At 53.2% G+C, this 11,415-nt stretch overlaps 1 pseudogene; it reads right to left on the reverse strand.

The window, feature by feature from the left end:
* Positions 1-7,720: 7,720 nt before the first annotated feature.
* LOC123139496 (protein PHYTOCHROME KINASE SUBSTRATE 4-like) lies at positions 7,721-9,630 on the reverse strand (annotated as a pseudogene).
* Between the last annotated feature and the right edge of the window lie 1,785 nt (positions 9,631-11,415).

Consider the following 11,415-nt stretch of genomic DNA (forward strand, 5'->3'; position numbering starts at 1 on the left):
ATTCGGTGTCCCAGGAGGGCCTATCCCCGACGATTTCTGGGTCATGTGGGAAGGACCCCCCTATCGCCCACACTTATTTTGCGACGGTTCCAAATGCCATCGTGGAAAGGGGTTAAAAATCGTTTTGTATAGCACCGACGCGTACCGGTGACAAAGGCTTGCGGCGGCGAAACTTCTCATCTAGTGTTACCCTGAGGCTTTTTGGAATATTTGGTGATTTATAGGCAAAGAGGGGGTGTTGGAGGCCACCGAGGTGGGCACAACCCACCTGGGCGCGCCTGGGGGCCCCCAGGCGCGCCCTGGTGGGTTGTGCCCCCTTGGGGGCACCCCCAGGTGCTTCTCTGGCCCACTGGATGTCTTCTCTGACTCCATTTGATGTTGATTTCTTGCGATGTAAAAAACAAGAAAAAATAGCAACTGGCACTAGGCACTGGGTCAATAGGTTAGTCCCAAAAAATGATATAAAGTTGCTATAAAATGATTGTAAAACATCCAAGAATGATAATATAACAACATGAATACTTCATAAATTATAGATACATTGGAGACGTATCAACCACCTTGGCGTGAGTGAGGCACACGAGGGAGGCACGGGCGCATTGTGCGCCAACGCCGGCTTGGGCTGCTGCACCAGTGGTGGTCGTGGTAACAGCAAATATGACGGAGCGGCCACTCACTCTACTGCGACCGGCCGGTGATGCTGCCACCGGAGCTGCAAGCCCTCGACGCAGTAGTCCCTCGGTCGCGGATATGCACCGGTGTTGCAAACCCCCGGGCCACCAGCGACCTACCGTGGACGCGGAGCAGTGCTGTGGGGGCGGCGAGCGATGCTGCAAAAGGATGACACCGAGCACCACTACATTGGGGGGGCATCGACGTTGCAGTGGTCGATGATGTTGTGCAACATGCCGGATGGTGCGACGAGCGTGACGAGGCTTCAATGGTCGACATTGTTGTGCAACAGACGTCGGTGTTGCGATGCAACGCTGGTCGATGTCTGTTGGCGCTCGTTGGCGAGAGCTAGTGCTTCTATGCGGCAGCTCATCGATGTTGTCGGCGCTCACGCGCTTCGCTGTAGAGAGGCACAGATGATGCGATGCAGCAGCAGCGACAGCGGCTGCTGGGGCTGCAATGCAATACTCATTGGTAACTACCAGTGCTGTGATGCATCGCTCGTCGGTGCTACTAGCGTTGCTATGTAGCACGCGCGTCGCTGCAGAGAGGCATCGGTGATGTAGTGCAGCGGCGATGGAGGTTGCCAGTGCTACAAAGCATCAATGGTGGGTCATAGCTGCAAAGTAGCAGGCGGTAGCGACACCGACGACAAAGACGGTGGACGGCATTACTGCAATAGAAGATCACACGTGTGAAAGAATCGATATTGTTGACTAGAAGGGTGGGGGTGAATAGGCAACTACCAATTTATAGCTTTTCTTAACAAATTAGGTTTAGCAACAAATAGATTGTATAGATGTACAACTAGGTGAGCAACCTATATGATGCAACGAAAGTAAAGGGAAGAGATAACCACAAGTGGAGTCGGTGGAGACAAGGATGTGTTACCGAAGTTCCTTCCCTTTGGGGGAGTACATCTCTGTTGGAGCGGTGTGGAGGCAGAATGCTCCCCAAGAAGCCACTAGGGCCACCGTATTCTCGTCACGCCCTCACACAATGCGAGATGTCGTGATTCCACTGGTGGTGCCCTTGAAGGCGGCGACCGAACCTTTACAAACAAGGTTGGGGCAATCTCCACAACTTGATTGGAGGCTCCCAACGATACCACGGAGCTTCACCATAATGGAATGTGGCTCCAAGGTGACCTCAACTGTCTAGGATGCTCAAACACCCAAGAGTAACAAGATCCGCAAGTGATTAGTGGGGGGGAATCAAATATCTCTTGGTGAAAGTGTAGATCGGGGCCTTCTCAACCAATCCCTAGAAAATCAACAAATTTGATTGGCTAGGGAGAGAGATCGGGCAAAAATGAGCTTTGGAGCAACAATGAAGTTTTAGGGGAGGAAGAGGTAGGTCTTCTTGGGGAAGAAACCCCCTTTTATAGTGGGGGACAATCCAACCGTTATGCACTTCTTAGCCCGCAGACAAGCGGTACTACCGCTCCAGAAGCGGTACTGCCGCTCCCAGAAGGGTGCACATGAGAGAATGGGAAATAGGGGAAAACATAGGCCTGGGTGGTGGTAGCCGCGGTAGTAGGGGGGTACTACCGCCTATGGGCGGTACTACCGCCTCAACTACCGCTGTTACAACCACCCAGTTTCTAGGGACCAACGGGAAGCACGGTAGTAACGCAGAGGCACTATCGTAGATCCCGACACGAAAAAATGAGGTCCCAGCCACGAGCGGTAGTACGAGCGGTACTTGTAGCGGTAGTACCGCCTCCGCCTGCAGCCTTTCACCACTGCTTCGGTACAAATGGTGGACAACTCCAATGATGCGGAAAGGAGCAAAGGGTGCAAGATGAGTGTGTACGTGTTGATTCCACCCGAACCTATCCAAAGCGGACCCCCTCTTGATAGTACGGTTATCCCTATGACTCAAGACCACCAGAAAAGAACCATAGAGAAAGAAAACCGTCTTCTCTTGAAACTCTGAGGGATACGAATCGTCTTGTGTCATATGCTTGATAGTTTGAAATGCTCAATCCACACGATTAGTCCGCAAACATGTTGTCATCAATCACCAAAACTAATTAGGGAGAAATATGGCCTAACAATGTGTCTCATCGCTGGCCATATTGGATGTAGATGGAGGGAAGGGAAGGAAGATGCATTGCACACTTCCGATCAAACCGCTATGTGCGGCTGAATCAGACAGCTGGCTAGGCTTCTTATCTTTAGGAAAGATCATCCGTTTGATGCCTAACATCCGCCTTTCCAAAATGGCCTTGTATTTAAAAATGGAGGGAGTATTACATTCCGACAAGTTTCAGTTCTAGTAATAAGCTATTGTCACTGTCTTAATTAACCGTGACAACATATACGTATAGTAGACAATTTTTTTTTTTTTGATAATTATGTATAGTAGACAAACCAAGACAAGCTAACAAAAAAATCTCAATTTTCCAATAATAGGATTCGTTACCACGTCCCTACTTGGCGCCTAGCTGTCTGCCCACCAAAAGAAAAGCAGACACGAAATTGAACTATATATACAAAGCGTTTCCCAAAACTATACCGGCGAGGGGGGACTTCCTCCTTGGGGAGTCCGACTTTGCTACATCAACGGACGTTTAGTGATAGTGACTTGTCACTTTTTAATAGGATTAAGGAGTAGGCTGGGGCCCCACCCCGGATGAAAATCAGGGGGGGCTGAAGAGTATAGTTGGGAAGCCCATAATAGCCCCGTATGCAGTCAGTGTGTTTAGCATTTTGGGGGGGAGTCCCAGGTCTCTCAAGAGGGTGTTTGATTGTTTGGGAGTTTATTTTTGTTGCTTATGTAATAAAGTGGTACAAAAAAGTACTTTGGTTGATTGGTTCGCTAGGTTCCAGGAAACCTAGCCGCCGCCACCAAGAGATCCAACCCTTTTGGCGCTGTCTTTCGATGGCTCCCCTCCGCAGGTGACCTTTTGGTTGTCGATGGTGAGGGGAGTCGCCGGATCCCGAGCGTGCGAATCGTTTTAACTGTAGGTTCTAGGGCCCTAGTAGCTTTGGTTTTTGGATCGTTCGACGTCTTGGCTTCGGCGGCGACGATAACGATGCTGAATAAAGAAGCTCCAGATTCTTGTCTGGCGAGGCGTCGTCTCTTCGGTCGGTGATGAATTTGGGAATCAATCTATTCAAGTTGGGATGTCGTGACGGCGACGGCATCCTTGTGGTGGACTTGTGTCCTCAGGCTCTACCGTTGCGACGGCGTCTGCTCTAGCATCAGCGCGGAGCTTGGGAGGTAGTCCAGGAGCGGATGCAGATTGTGGTCTGCATAGATGACATCTGAAAAACATAACGTATGTTGGGTTCGTGGTTGATGGATGGCATCTTATTCATGGTGGGGTGCAAGATCTGGAGTTCGATGGCGTGTTCGAAGTGTTGCCCCGGTCTGATTCATTCAAAGGCAATGGCTTCACAAGTGATGAGCCACCTTGGAGGTCCGCAAAGCTGTATATCAGCGATGGAGCCGCGTCGAGCTCAGGTGAGAAGGTGATCCGTCATTTTTTTTTTGTGGTTGTTGTGGTGGTGCCGGAGGGAGGTGACGGGCGTTGGTGTCAACCTGTGAGATGTCCTGTTGTCTTTTCAGTTTCATCATCCATATTTTTTCATCACGATATGCATATTGTGTTATTGCTCTTCATTACTTGTACTTTGATCTTTATGATATGAATGAGACACGTATTAGCATGGAGAAAAAATAAAGTGGTACCTTTTATGTGGGAGTTTACTGTGTTTTGGTTCCTGTAGTAGACTTGGTGGGCTTTGTTCCCCCTGTAATAGCTTAGGTTTTTGTAAGACCTGATTCTTGAAAAAAGAAGAGGTTTCTGTAAGACCTGTTTTCAGGCTTCTTTGTTATGCAATGGAGCCGGGGAGCTCTCCATGTTCATCTAACAACTAATAAATGACGTAATTCTTTTGACTGAGCGGCCGTTGTGCGCTCATTGAACCGAGCCCTTGAGGCATCAACCACGGCCACACGTACGGCCGAGGCTGGGCCAGCCGCACTCGGCACCGGCATCGCACATTGATAGATCCCGACGGGGGCATAATGCCCAGACCACCGGCACCCCAACCGGACCAGACGGTTTGCGTACGTGATTTCATGCCCAAAAAAAAATTATATGAGACAAGGTCTCATATAAACCAGATGAGACCCGCCCTGATGGATGACATGTGGCATTTATAAATCATAAAGCATCTAATCCTTTTCCCCTGATTTCAGATGGGGGTGGGGTAGATGCTTTGTGATTTGTGAATGCCACGTGTCACCGGGTCCCGGCCGGTGTCCATCATTTGTCGTCGATTCATGCGCGTTCTAATAGTACCACGACGACGGGATAAGCTAGGCAGGCGCGGGCACGCCACCATAGATGGACACGGACGGCGGCGGATGGACGTGGCGCGTGCGTGCGCCGACGTCGCGGTCACCCTCGCGCGGTCGCGCCTGCGACAGCCATCGAGACATACGCCCGACGCACGCGTACGATCGAAAAAAGTCCATTTTAAACCCTGAATTCGTAGAGGTTCGGCGAAACGAACCCCCAAGTCAAAATCCTGGTCGATTGCACTCTGAACTATACAATCCCGGTCTAAATTAAACCCTCGCGTCGTTTGAGGCATAAAAACTCTGACGTGACAGGGATTCGTCCGACTGGTGGGCCAAGGAGCGGCAGTGTTGGCTGGGCCAGCCCATTTGTATTTTTTCTGTTAAAACATGTCTTTTGTTTCTCGTTACACTGCTAAAAAAAGAGAGCACCTAACAGCGCGCAGAGAGAGACCCGCGACTGGGCCGGCCCACTGACAGAAAACGGAGAGCACGACGTAAAAATTAACAGAAACGTGCGGGGCGCAGCCAGGTGTGGTATCGAGCTCACGGCTTTCGATCCTGAACGTGTGCTACTAGACACTAAAGCTAATGGCTATTGGCGCTATAAAGCAAGCGCGATTTCTTCTTTTCTTCTTTATTTTGTTCGTGGAAGCTGCTTATACAGTTTTTTTATATAAAATGCGTGAAATTATTCCTCCTTCTCTTTCTTTTTATTTTCGTTTTTCATTTTTTCTTAAATTCGTGGCCATCTTAGTACGAAATATATTAGAAAACAAAACCAAAAGAATGTCGTGAACCCAATTTTCAAAAGGAAAAAAGGTCACGATTTTTTTAAAAAGTTCACCGATTTAGAAAAACTTCAAATATTTTGAAAGAAGTTCAAGGATTTTTAAATGAAAAGTTCACAGGTTTTGGAAAAAAACTGAAAAGAGTTCGTGGATTTGAAAAAACTCACGGATTCGAAAAAGTCCACAAGTTATGTAAAAAGGAAAAAAGGAAAAAGGGAAGAAAGAAGGAAAAGGGAGCAAGTGAACACTTCAGACGTGTTGTCCCTGGTGGTAACTTCTGTCGACCAAGAAGGTGAGGTCTTGGGATCGAATCACGCTGCGTGCTTCTTTTTTCTCTCTTAAAGAAGATAAAAAAACTGCGCATTTTAAAGAAGGAAAAAAATCTAAACCGGGCCGGCCCAACAGATAACAGTGCAAAATGGCACCAATCCCGGCCAGCCTTTCACAGATCGACAATCCTTATTTGCCAAACGATGCCAGCGTTCAATTTAGATTGGGATTGCATAGTTCAGGGTGCAATCGACCGGAATTTCAATTTAAGGGTTTGTTCTGCCAAACCTCTATAAATTCAGGGTTTAAAATGGATTTTTTTCCCGTACGATCTGAGCTCGGCGCCTCGCTTCCTAGCCGATCGAGGGCCTACACGGACCCCGCTGCATCGGTGGGTGGTGCGCCCCCGGACCCGTACGTACGGTGCGGTGGATTGCTCTCCTCAAGCCCGCGCCGGGCCGGGGAGCAGGCCGGCATGGACATGGCTGCATGCATGGTGCGGTCTGCGGTGCGCGCGCCGGGCAAAGCAAATCACCAGCGCATCGATCTCATCGGGTAACCAATGGATAACCCCGGAGGCAAAGTTTATGCGGCACGCACAACGTACTTGTCTCCACTGGCTTACAATGATCTGGGTGGTGCTTAAGTTAACGTACTTTAATTAGGTCTTGAGTTTGCGCGGGCCAACAAGATAAACTTTGAATTTGTTTTACTTGCTTTGCTCACGAAGTGGCTGCTTTGGTACTTGTTTCGATCTCTCGCCGGGTGAAAAGCGACCCATCGAGCTGGACCGCCACGATAAAAAGCGGGAGGCGACGTCGCAAGACCGATCAATCAACTTGGTGTGCCCGCAGTAACTCTTTTCCAGTCCGAGTCATTCTAGTACTTCACCTTCAAGAAACCACACCATCGATCGGCTCGCCTGATTGGCCATTGGAGCAGCTAGCAAATCCGTCCATGAACTTGCGTGCGCGATCACCATGGCGCGGTCGCGACCATTGTATAGAAGACAGCGTGACGATGACCCATGCATTCAGTGTGTCAGCAAAATCTCGAGCTTAGCGCGTGGCTGCCAGTAGCTTGCAAGCGGGAGAATGCATGGGTGACGCCACAGGTTTGTGCTTGTGCGCCGCGCGCTGCCTGCCCGGCGGAGCACGGCCCCCGTCCCATCTATCCGTCGCCTCGATTTAACCAGCCGATTGAACAAACCGTGTCGATCCGGCCACGAATGAAGTGGCAATGGAACCTACGACAAGCCACCCAGCGATATGGGACACCCCGCTGATCCTGGGCCAGGAACATTACCGACCGGTCGGGTCATTACGCCCTCGGAATCACCGGGACAGAAATGTGTTCATATTATTAGTGCTAGGCTGCCTCACGGCCTCACAGGCACGGCTAACACGATGGGCAATTTACCACGGCCTATCAGATGCAATTCCAGTTCCAGTTCCCTTGCTGAGTCGATGGTGCCATGCCATGGTGGGCGGGGGTGTGGTGTGGGAGGGATTCGATCGGCGGCACATTCCGTGCTCATCTATATCTGTCTAGAGAAAAATTCACCGTAGGTCACAAAATTTGAGTCGGATGACACTTTGGTATCACTACTTTAAAATACCCGAACTACGGTCCATGTACTTGCGCACAGGGTTTATTTTGGTCCGTATGTACGATTTCGTCTACGTATTCGCTGACTTGGCCGAGTCAGCGGCCGCCAGCTAGGCTTTGACCGCCACGTAGTCGATCCTAGGGTGAATACTACTCGATCCGGGGTTATTTTTGCAAAAACGCCATGTCGGCCAGGGACCTGGTGGAGACGGCCTGGGGCATCGCCGGCAGCGGCGTGCCGTTCCTCTGGTGGTCCGGCCAGGCCTGGTACGGACCTGGAACAAACAAGAGAATTATGTACCGTACTGTACTTTCGTATAGGCTAATTGTAATAGGCGCCAGACGGGGAGCGCGCGCATCGATCACGTCCGCACCGGCATGTGGACGCGGCGGTTGTGCTACAGCGCGACGCCGCCGCTTTCCAGCCCCATCGCCGTCTTGTTAGACGGGACCGCCGGCGGGCGGGCCACACGGACCGGGGTCGGCCCGACGCTGACGGCCTTCTCGCACCGGCAGCTGTCCAAGAACCCGCCGCCTTTCTTCCGGCCGGCGCTTCGGGACATGGCGGCGGTGAAGCCGTCGTGGCCGGCGGCGGACCCCGGCGGGACGAACCGGAACTCTTCGACGCCGCACGCGGATGCCGCGCTCGAGAAGTTGGCCACGCTGCCGGCGTCGTAGGCGACGCCCTCGGCCGTGGCCACGCTCCACACCACGCTCGCCTCGCTTGGCGCGTACATGCACTCGCTCAGCGCTGGCTCCGCGGCGGCGGCGGCGTACGCCAAGTCGTCGTCCCCCGAGTTGCGCCGGCTACTGCGACCACGGTACGTGGTCGGGTACGACGATGACGCCGCAAAGCTCTCCAGGTCGAACAGGTCCGAGCTCGCGTCGCTCATCGCGTCGTCGTCCATCGCCGCCACGACCGCCGGCGCGCGCAGAAAGCTCTCCAGGTCGACCAGGTCTCGCCGGTGCGCCTGAGCGGGGGGAGCCGGTACGCGTCGAGGGGCGGCGGAGGGTCCACGAGCACCACCGAGTCCTCGTCGATGGGACGGAACACCTCCAGCGACTCGCGCGGCGGCTCGTCGACGACGCTGCTGCTGATGGCCTTCGACGGGCTGATCACCGGGAAGGTGAATCCGCCAGAGCTCACGACGCGGCGGCTAACGTCGGGCGGGAAAGCGGGAAACGAAGCGTTTACGCCGTTATTTTGCGCCGGGGCGAGGATGTTGTTGTTGGCGCGAAGCGGGAACGCGCAGCTCCCCGTCGTAAAAATCTTCATCACGCCGGGCTCGTCGTTTGGAGACGGAGGAGGCAGCCCGTTGGCCTTACGACGCTCTCCTCCCTGGCGTCGAACCTCGCGTGGATCCTCGGGGTCGTCGGCTCGGAGGCGACGTCGACGGTGACCGCCTTCCTGCTGGCGCAGGGGCAGTCCCAGCTGAAGATCCCCCAGCGTTGCCCGAAGGCGCCGGCGGCGGGCTTCTTGCCGCCGCGGTGATGCTGATCGTCCATCGTATCTAGGACGACGATGCCGGTAACGCCACCGCCATAGCCCTTGTCGTGCTGCCTAGCCGCGGACGGCGACTGGTTGCTGGCGAGCGGCCCGGAGCGGCTGTTCCAGCTGGCCTCCGACGACGCCGCGGTGCGGCCGCTCTGGCTTGCCGCCGCGTCCACGGCAGCGACGGGCAGCTGGCGGCGGGAGCCCCGGGGATGGGGTCGTGAGGAGGGGGTCCGGGCTCACCAGCCCCGTGCCCAAGCACTCCATCGGCTCCTCCACCGCGGCGCTGCAGGTCTCGCCGGTGCGCCTGAGCGGGGGGAGCCGGTACGCGTCGAGGGACGGTGCCGATGCGAGCACCGAGTTCGTGCACTATACCGTGCACATCCCGCCCACGCCGGACAGGACCACGGCGTCCGCGTCCATGGGGAAGCTGATCCTGAGGAAGCCCACCATGGGGAAGAAGACGGACAGGGAGCTGGTCATGGCGTTTTTGCAAAAATAACTCCGGATCGAGTAGTATTCACCCTAGGATCGACTACGTGGCGGTCAAAGCCTAGCTGGCGGCCGCTGACTCGGCCAAATCAGCGAATACGTAGACGAAATCGTACATACGGACCAAAGTAAACCCTGTGCGCAAGTACATGGATCGTAGTTCGAGTATTTTAAAATAATGATACCAAAGTATCATCCGGCTCAAGTTTTGTGACCTAGAGTGAATTTTTCTCATCTGTCTATCCCGGCCGCCTGGCGCTTTGGCGATGAGAGCGACGGATCCACGGGCAGCAAATATTCCTTCCAAAAGCTTCGCCGTTGCCGTTGGTGGCCGTCGCTGTCCGCGCGCTGGTCCCATGGACGGGACGGGATGCCGATCGTATCGTATCATCGATGCAGGGCTGGCCTGGCCTCCCCTGCTCGATTCGCGGTTGACTGACACTGACTGCCACTGGCGGCCACGCGTGGCCGGGGCGAGATGCCAGGCAAACACGGCGCACTGCGAGTTGGGTCCGGGCGTGCCGGGTCGTACCGAAGGAAAGGCCGAAGGAAAAAACGGAGGTATGAGGAGAGGCTCCGGAGGGCTGGGCGGCGGTGCCACGGCCCGGGCGAGTCGGCCGCCAAATCTCCCGAAAAGAAAGCCAAGCCACGTCTGGAAAAAGGCGCCTATTGCAATAGAGAAACGCTACATTTCTCATTGCGATATGCCGTGATAAGGGACACCGCGACGGTGGCGGGCAGCGCGACGATGGAGGAGAGACGGGTGGATGATGGTCAGTGTACGGCTTGGGCTTTCGGTCGAGCTGGGAACGCTTTGCTTGCACGGTCGCCGGCCTGACCACCGACCGACCTGTCATGGTCTCATCGAAGCTTCTACGGCTGTTGGCGTGCGCTTCTTTCTTTTTTCTCGGCTGCGTGCATGGCTGCTAGGTCGAGGCACCGTGGTTTTTTCTTTTCTACGCAAAGAAGAGGAATGTGATTTTTTAAGATAGCTTAACATGTTGCCAAGATAGTGGCTTCAAACAATGCATTACGTACTTAATAAAGTGGTTACATGCATCGTCCAAATGCAGAGGCCGGAAATCATCCTTCTTTTTCTAAAAAAAAACACATGTGGCATGTTCTCCATCTCATGAAAGAATTATGAACTGGGCATGTGTTCTACTTCACTACTGTCTTTGCGACGTGTCCAACAGCTTGCGCAGGAGACTCGGCAAGGACAGGAAACAGTTGCCCGTTTTTGGAAGCGTGCGAGTGAATATGGCTCCTTGCTTTTATGGCGCAAGCAAACGCCTGAACAACACACCAACAACTTATGCTCAAAAAAAAAAAAACACCAACAACTTGCTCCTACGGGCGAGGGGTGAGAAAATAAGTGCACAAATGACATGTTTTACCTGGTGGTGAAAGCAAGGTCGCGTGTTCTCGCCTACCCGGTTGAACCCCAAGACACCGGCTAAACGTGAATCGACAACAGAAATAAACCAAAACACTACGCAACAACAGCACGTGCATCTTCACGCAAATACTTATCTCTTGAGTACCTGCACCTGACAGAACAAGCACCCAGAAGCCAAATGCAACAGCATAAAGAGGCATACAAATGGCACAGGAGACTATTTCACGCTAGCTTCCACAAGACAATTTTAAAGAGATTCCACGCCAAATCGCCACATCAGTGTCTCTTTAGGAACACAACAACGTGATATGCCTGGCTCCAATGCCCAAGCCCATCAGAAAATCACCAGCTGGAAACATACAGCAGGCACCAGCTGG

Source organism: Triticum aestivum, chromosome 6B (genome assembly GCF_018294505.1).
Source record: "Triticum aestivum cultivar Chinese Spring chromosome 6B, IWGSC CS RefSeq v2.1, whole genome shotgun sequence".
Classification (NCBI taxonomy): domain Eukaryota; kingdom Viridiplantae; phylum Streptophyta; class Magnoliopsida; order Poales; family Poaceae; genus Triticum; species Triticum aestivum.